The sequence below is a fragment of the Tupaia chinensis genome, unplaced genomic scaffold (assembly GCF_000334495.1).
Source record: "Tupaia chinensis unplaced genomic scaffold, TupChi_1.0 Scaffold000115_1, whole genome shotgun sequence".
Lineage (NCBI taxonomy): Eukaryota > Metazoa > Chordata > Mammalia > Scandentia > Tupaiidae > Tupaia > Tupaia belangeri.
The window spans coordinates 4,307,782-4,315,210 of NW_006159579.1; the positions used below are offsets into that span (position 1 = coordinate 4,307,782).

The 7,429-nt window shown below is 49.6% G+C and overlaps 1 long non-coding RNA gene across 2 annotated transcripts; it reads left to right on the forward strand.

Moving 5' to 3' along the window:
- Window positions 1-388: 388 nt before the first annotated feature.
- Window positions 389-4,705, forward strand: LOC102487622 (uncharacterized). 2 transcript variants are annotated; one of them, XR_333920.3, is made up of 3 exons: window positions 389-927; window positions 2,536-2,648; window positions 4,605-4,705. It is a non-coding gene; the product is annotated as an uncharacterized LOC102487622 (long non-coding RNA). The 2 variants fall into 2 exon arrangements; XR_001370055.2 differs by lacking the exon at window positions 389-927 and adding an exon at window positions 1,748-1,849.
- The last annotated feature ends 2,724 nt before the right edge of the window (window positions 4,706-7,429 follow it).

Sequence of the window (7,429 nt, forward strand, 5' to 3'; positions counted from 1 at the left end):
AGGGACTGTGGAGCCGGGTGTCTGCCAGGCTCCGCACACCGCGACCCGCTGTGGTCCCGGGCATACTCCCGTCCCCTCCCACCTCGGTGGCAGGCGCTACACAGCTAACATGGAGGCGACCCGTTATGAGATGTCACACCAGCGAATGCTTTAGGAGTGGGTTTTGGCTCCAGTGGGGGCTGGCACTAGCTGGGGACGTTTGCTCCGAGCCCCACGTCTCCAGGAGGAGCAGCTCCGGAGCCCCGGCGCCGGTGGGCGTGTTTCTTTCCTTCCCGGGCTGTCCGCCTGGCTCCAGGCGAGTCGACATCCCGCTGTCTGTCACACCTTCCCCGCCCCCGCGCCCCGCTGCGGCCCCACCCCTGACCCACCTGAGCAGGGCAGAGGCTGCCTCTCTGGCTGCCCCGAGGGCAGGGCTGCTTACCCCTCTGCCGCCTCTGCTTCCTCCAGTACTCGCTCTCCCTCTCCTTTGCGTCCTCCTCCTTTTTCTCCTCTCTCCTGTCTTTCTTTTCCCATCCTCTTTCTTCACCTCTTCAAAGCCTGCCCTTGACAACCAGTTGGCACCAGGTCCACTTCTTCGTCTCCCCCCCCTCCACACACACACGCAGCGAAGACACCCACCCCTGGGGTGTCCCCTCTCACTTGAGCAGTGACTCTCTCAGTTCCAGGTGGATAATCCCCCCACCCCCAAGGCACCAGCCCCCGCTCCGCACACACCCTCACTGACCCAGCCCCTGCTCGCACAGGTGCCAGGTAAGACACTGCGGGACACTGGAGAGCTTGTTTCTGACCCACAGAGTACATGCATCCGGGAGATGGGCCACAGAGGACTCATCACCGCCGGCAGGTGGCGTAGTCGTTAAGATGTTGGACTCTCACATGGCCCGCGGTGGCTCCAGTCTCAGACGTGAGCCTTGTAAATCATGCCTGGTACGTGTGCGCGTGCGCGCCCAAAATCCCAAGGGGAGAAGGAAAGAGAAGGGATTGTGGGGTGGCCGTCTCTCCTGGGGGATGAGTTCTCTCACTTTCTCTCTCTCTGAATCTCTCTGTCTCTCTCCTCTCTGGATAGCGCAGGTGTCTATGACCAAAAAAAAACAAAAAAAAAAAGGCAAAGATTCATCACAAACAGGGTGTATGGGGGCAAAGGGGCTGGACAGCGATGTGGGCTGTGATGAGGGACCATGGCAGGCCTTCCCACTTTCTGGACCCAGGGTCCCTACATGGTCTGGTCTGAGGAAACAGGGTTCTGCCGTCTGATGGTCCAGTTCTTACAGGCTGATTCCAACCCAACACGGAGAGAGGCTGAGCAGCTCTTCAAAATTGCTCTCCACAGGGGCTGGCAGGTGGCCTGGTGGTTAGGGGAGCTGAACTCCCACATGGCCAACTGTGGTTCAAGCCCCTGTTGCTTTCTCACTTTTTCTCCCTCTCTCTGTTTGTCTCTCTCTGGTGAGTGCACGTGCAAATTTTAAAATAATAATAAATAACATGAAATAAAGAATTCTAAAAAAAGAAAGAAAGAAATGGCTCCCCTGTCTGTGCCTCACTTTCTTCTGCGCAGAGTGTGGACTTGGAGATGGTGGGTCTATGCAGGGACACGGCAGCTGGCTCAGCCACACCGGCAGTCCCGAGAGTGGAGCGACTTGCAGCCCGCACTTGGAACAGACCTGAGTCCTGGCTGTCCTACCCATCTTCTCTGGGCCCCCACACTCCTGGCCAAGCAAGGGGCTGAGAGCCCTTCCTGCTCTGAGGGTCTTTGAATTTGAGGACCCAAGACTTCACATCATACCCTAAGGCAGCCTCAGGAACAGCAAGGCCCTGGTGGGAGAGACCCAGGGTCAGCTGGGGCTGAAAGGTAAACCTTTGGACTCAGGATTGGTTCAGTCAAGGGTTACTAAAAGAGGTGAGACCCGGTGGGAGGTGCAGAACTGGCCACATGCAGTCAGGGAGGCCGTCCTCAGCTGCTAGGAAGCCTGGTCGCTAGCTGACCACAGAGATTTGTCATATGCCAGGCTCTGTGCTTGGCACTCCAGTGAAGCATCTCAGAAAGCTTAAGATTCTTCTCGTAAGGGGCTGGAAGGGGGCGCAGCTGTGAGGCAATGAGCCACAAGGCCAACCCACATGGGAAGGTTCAGATTCGTATCTAGACCTCCCGAGGGCTAGCATGTGCCTATGACCCAGGGCTGGCTGGGTCAAGGGTGGATCATAGCATAGGGACCCTGTTGTGGTGCACCTCTCTCTCCCTCTCTTTCACACTCATAAGAGAAGAAAATAGTTTATTTTTTAAAAAGGATAGTTTTTGTGGCTGATCACATTTTCCAAAGACAGCACTCCAATACACACCTCTTCCCTATAGCTCTTCTTACAACGTGGCACCAACATTCCTCCAGCTGAGCAGCAGGGTCTGGTTTGCTAATGAGTACATCGTTGTGTCCTTCTCAACCAACAGTACAGTACAGCAGAAGTGACACTCTCCCAGGTTAGGTCACAAAATGTAGTAAGGCTTCTGTCCACTTTCTTCTCTCTCTCTCTCCCTTTCAGGCCATTTGCCTTAGGATCCAGGCCTCACAGAGAGGCCACGTGAAGGTGTTCCAAGCAGCAACTCCAGCTCTGGTCCCCTCCAACCGCCTGCCACATGACAGAGTGAGCCTTAGGTAATTCGGGCCCCAGCCTCAGAGCCACCCCAGCTGAGAAGCAGTGCAGAAATAAGCTTTCTCACTCACTCTGCCCAAACTCCAAAAATAAATATTATTGTTTTAAGCCATTAAGTTTTGGGATCGTTTGTTACATAGCAGCAGGTAACTGGAATGCATGACCAAAGTCATAAGACTGGGAATGGCACAACTGGGACTGATTTAAACCCAGGGCCACCCAGGGCCACCCAGCACCAGAAGTTGTGGTACTGCCCTCTGGGGATGTAAACTGCCCCACTCAAGCCCCCAGTGTGTGCTGTACACAGCTCTCCTCAAGAAAGAATGACACAGCAAATGATGGAAGCATTATATAACAGATTGTAAAACTTGAAGGTGCCTATTACCCGAGTGGAGAAACAGTTTGATTTCTCTCATTCAAGCTGCTGAATTGATCAACATGATGGAAACTGCAAGGAGACTAACTCCGGGAAGGCTTCCAAAAAGAAGTAACTTTTTAAAACTAAAGCAAGGGATTTATTTCACTGAATAAACATCTAGCTGAGGAGAACATTAGAGGAACTGATAGGGAAACCTACTTTAAATAGGATAGTCATGGAGGCCTCTCTGAGGAGGTGGTATTCAAATTGATACATTCAAAGAGCCAGGGGAAGAGAATTGCAGGCATAGGAGGAAACAGCAGAGCAGGGTGAACGGCTGGAACGTGTTGGGTGGTGGAGGGAGAAGGGGTATTGAACCAGTCCCTGAGAGAACATGGTGATTTGAATGAGGGTGGAAGCAATGGAGACAGTAAAAAGAGGATAGTCTTTCTTTTTTTCAGAGAGTGGTTTTTTGTTTGTTTGTTTTGAGAGGTTTTTGCTACAGGGTGCATGAGCTAGCCAGAAAGATAGAGACAGAAAGTGAGGATAGCCACCCCGCAATCCCTTCTCCTCCATTCTCCCCTTGGGATCTTGAGCATGCACGCACATGCACCCAGCCTGAGTTTAAGCCAACAGGTCCGGGACCCGAACCGCAGTTGACTACGTGGGAGTCCAGCAACATAGCCATTACGCCAACTGGTGGTTTCCCTCCCCATCCAGTATTCTAACTGGGGTTTGCCATGTGGGAATCCAGCGATGTAACCATTACGCCATCTACTGGTCCCAAGGATAGTCTTAAAACTTGTTCTGTTCGTGAAATCTTTGAAGAGTCCAGTACCCTTGGTTAGAAATAATGGATCAGGACCATCAGGTGTCATAATGGTTATATCGCAGAATGCCCACATAGTTGCCTGTAGTTTGAGTCCTAGACCCGGTGGCTTAAATTCACACTGGGTGCATGTTGAACTCGTGCCCAAAATCCCAAGAGGAGAATAGAGAAGAAGGGATTGTGGTGTGACCATCCCCCTAGGGGATGATTTCTCTCTTTCTCTCTTTCTCTGTATCTCCAGAGAGCACATGCACCCTATAGCAAAAATCTCTCTCAAAAAAAAAAAAAAAAGTGAGGGATCAGAGAAACAAAGTCCAGTTCAGCTCCTCAATTTCTGACTTTGTTACAGGATGAATGATGACGCCATTGAACAAGGCAGGAAAGACAGACTTAGAGGTGGGCAGGTGAAGAGGCCAGGTTTGGAAAGGAAACAAATTCTTTTTTTAAAAAATTATTTTATTTAACTTTATTTATTCATTCATTCATTTATTTCAATTTGACCAGAGAGGCAGAGAGAGAGAGAGAGAAAGGCACCAGGTCCAGGACTCGAACCGCAGTCAGCCATGTGGGAGTCTAGCACCCTTAACCACCAAGCCACTTGCTGGCCCCAGGAAACGAATTATTTTTGGACACATTCAGTTTGATGTCCACGGAGACATCTAAGTAAGGAACTCAAACAGGCGATTGATGTGTGAGTGTGGGGCCCAGGGTAGCTGCTGAATCTGGAGCCACAATGAAACATCTGTATTTAAATGACTATTAAATCCACAGGACCATCTGAGGTCACACAGGAGAGAGCATATTCCGAGAAGAGAACCAGGATTGCTGGTCAAGAACCAGGATTGCAGCATGAAGACCCTGATGGGGATGAGGATGCCTCCCTTTCTCTCACTCCCTCAAGGGAGAAAGAAATAAACTTAAAAAAAAAAAAAGACTTGGTTGTTTTGTTTGTTTGTTTTAGAGAGACATTTTTACTATAGGACGCAGGCACTTGTCAGAGAGACAGAGAGACAGAAAGTTAGAAATCACCCCTGAGAGGGAATGGCCATGCCATAATCCATTCTCCTCCATTCTCCTCTTGGAGTTTTGGGCACACATGCATGCACATGTGCCTGGCATGAGTTTTAAGCCACCAGGTCTGGAAACTGAACTATGGTTGACTATGTGGGAGTCTAGTGACATAACCATTATGCCATTTGCTGGTCCCAACTATTTTTATGGGGTGGGAGAAAGAAAAAAATTCCTGATTCTAGAAAGTGGGCTAGAGAAGCCACCCAGCCACAAATGACAGAGAGTGGACAGCAGGTAGGAGGTGTTGGTGAGCCAGAGCAGTAGAATAGGGAGGGAGGAGGCGGGCGAGGCAGTCAAGCTGCAGAAAAGCTGGAGGGAGAGGAGAGCAGAGAAGTGCTCTCTGTATAGGGCAACATGGAGGCTACCGGGGCCTTGATGGAGCAGAGGTGATGGGGACAGAGGCCACAGGTAGTAGATTTGAGAATGAATAGGGTCCAGCCTTCTGGTACAGTTGGTAGGAAATTAACTGCTGTGCTGGAAGCCACAGGCCAATGTGGGTTTGGATCCCCAGATCAGCCTAGGGCTGAGCACCCCGGACCCTGATGGCTGGAGGGCTGCGGAAGGGAGATAGCACGATGATAAAATTCTGTCAAGGATCTCTCTCTCTCTCACACACACACATACACGTGTGTGTTCTCTATTGTGAATAAAATAAATAGAAACTTTTTTTAAGAATTCCTTTATTTGGGGCCATCAGGTGGCATGGTGGTTAGGGGTGCTGGACTCCTACATGGCCGACCATGGTTCAAATCCCAGACCTGGCGGCTTGGTTTCTCACTTTTCCCCTCTCTCTCTCACTCTGTCCCTCTCTGGTCAAGTTAAAATAAATAAATGAATAAATCAATAAATAAAGTTAAATAAAATAATTCTTTTTTTTTTTTTTTGAGAGGTTTTTGCTATAGGATGTGTGCACTCACCAGAAAGACAAAGAGAAGGCAAAAAGTGAGAAATCACCCCGCAGTGGGGATGGCCACACCACAATCCCCTTTCCTCCATTCTCCTCTCAAGATCCTGGGAACACACACACATGTACCCGGCATGAGTTTAAGTCACCACATCCAGGACTCGAACCATGGTTGACATGTTACATGGGAGCCTAGCGACATAGACATAGCCATTACAACAACTGCTGGTCCCAAATAAAATAATTCTTTCTTTTTTTTTTTTTAAAGACTGACTCTTTCTTTTTCTTTCTTTCTTTCTTTCTTTCTTTCTTTCTTTCTTTCTTTCTTTCTTTTTCTTTCTCTCTTTCTCTCTTTCTTTCTCTTTCTTTCTCTCTCTTTCTCCCTTTCTCTCTTTCTCTCTCTCTCTCTTTCTTTTTTTCTTTCTTTCTTTTTCTCTTTCTTTCAATTTGACCAAGGAGAGATAGAGTGAGTGAGAACGAGGGAGACAGAGAGAAGGAAAGTGAGAGAGCAAAGCTTCCAGGCCCAGGACTCAAATCGCAGTCCACCATGTGGGAATCCAGCACCCTTAACCACCACACCACCTGTCAGCTCTGTAAATAGAGACTTTACAAAAGGGGCCAGCAGCTGGTGTGGCGGTTAAGGCACTGGGTTCTCATATGGCCAACTGCAGTTCGAGTTCTAGACCTAGTAGCTTGCTTTCTCACTTTCGCACTCTCTCTCTCATCTCTTTTTGGTGAGTACACGTGCCCTATAGCAAACTTTTAAAAATAGTAATAACAAATAAAATACTTTTAAATACTTATTTGTTTGCTTTTATTTATTATTATTTTAATTTGACCAGAGAGAGGGAAAGTGAGAAAGTAAATTGCTGGGTCCAGGACTCAAACTGCAGTCAGCCATGTGGGAGTCCAGTGCCTTAACTACCACGCCACTTGCCAGCCCCATAAATAAAAAATTTTTTCAAAACTGAAAAAAAAAAAGGCGAATGGGAGATAGAGATAGAGGCGCATGCAGGAGGCAGGAGAGAGGAGGAGGGCAGGGGAGGAGGTGGGGAGAGATCCAGGGGTGGGAACTGGCTTAGGAAAAAAACAGAGACCGTCCTCCCCTGTCCTGAGGGAAGGCAGGAGCGAGGCGTGGGGAGGTGGGAGGCGAGGGCATGACTGGGTTCGCCTCTTGCTTTCTCGGTGAAGGGTGAAGTTGCCAGCTGAGAATGAGGGGAAGGACGAGAGAGTTTGAGGGGTGAGGACTGCAGGGCGTAGTGGTCTCAGAGTGGACCCCAGACTTGTGGGGCAGGACTGTGAGGGAGTACGTCAGCCGTCTCCTACACTGTCTCCTACACCTGACATACTGTGCATATCTGCTCACTTTCTCTTTGATTCCGAGTGCATTGTGCATAGCCAGAACCACAGGGCATATACAATCTTATTTTTTTTTGCCATAGGGCATGTGTCCTTGCCAGACAGAGAGAGGCAGAGAGACAGAAAGCGAGAACTCACCTCCCAGGGGGGATGGTCACACCGCAATCCCTTCCCCTCCATTCTCCTCTCGGGATCTTGGGCACACACGCACACGTGCCCGGCGTGAGTTTAAGCCACCGAGTCTGGGACTCGAACCACAGTA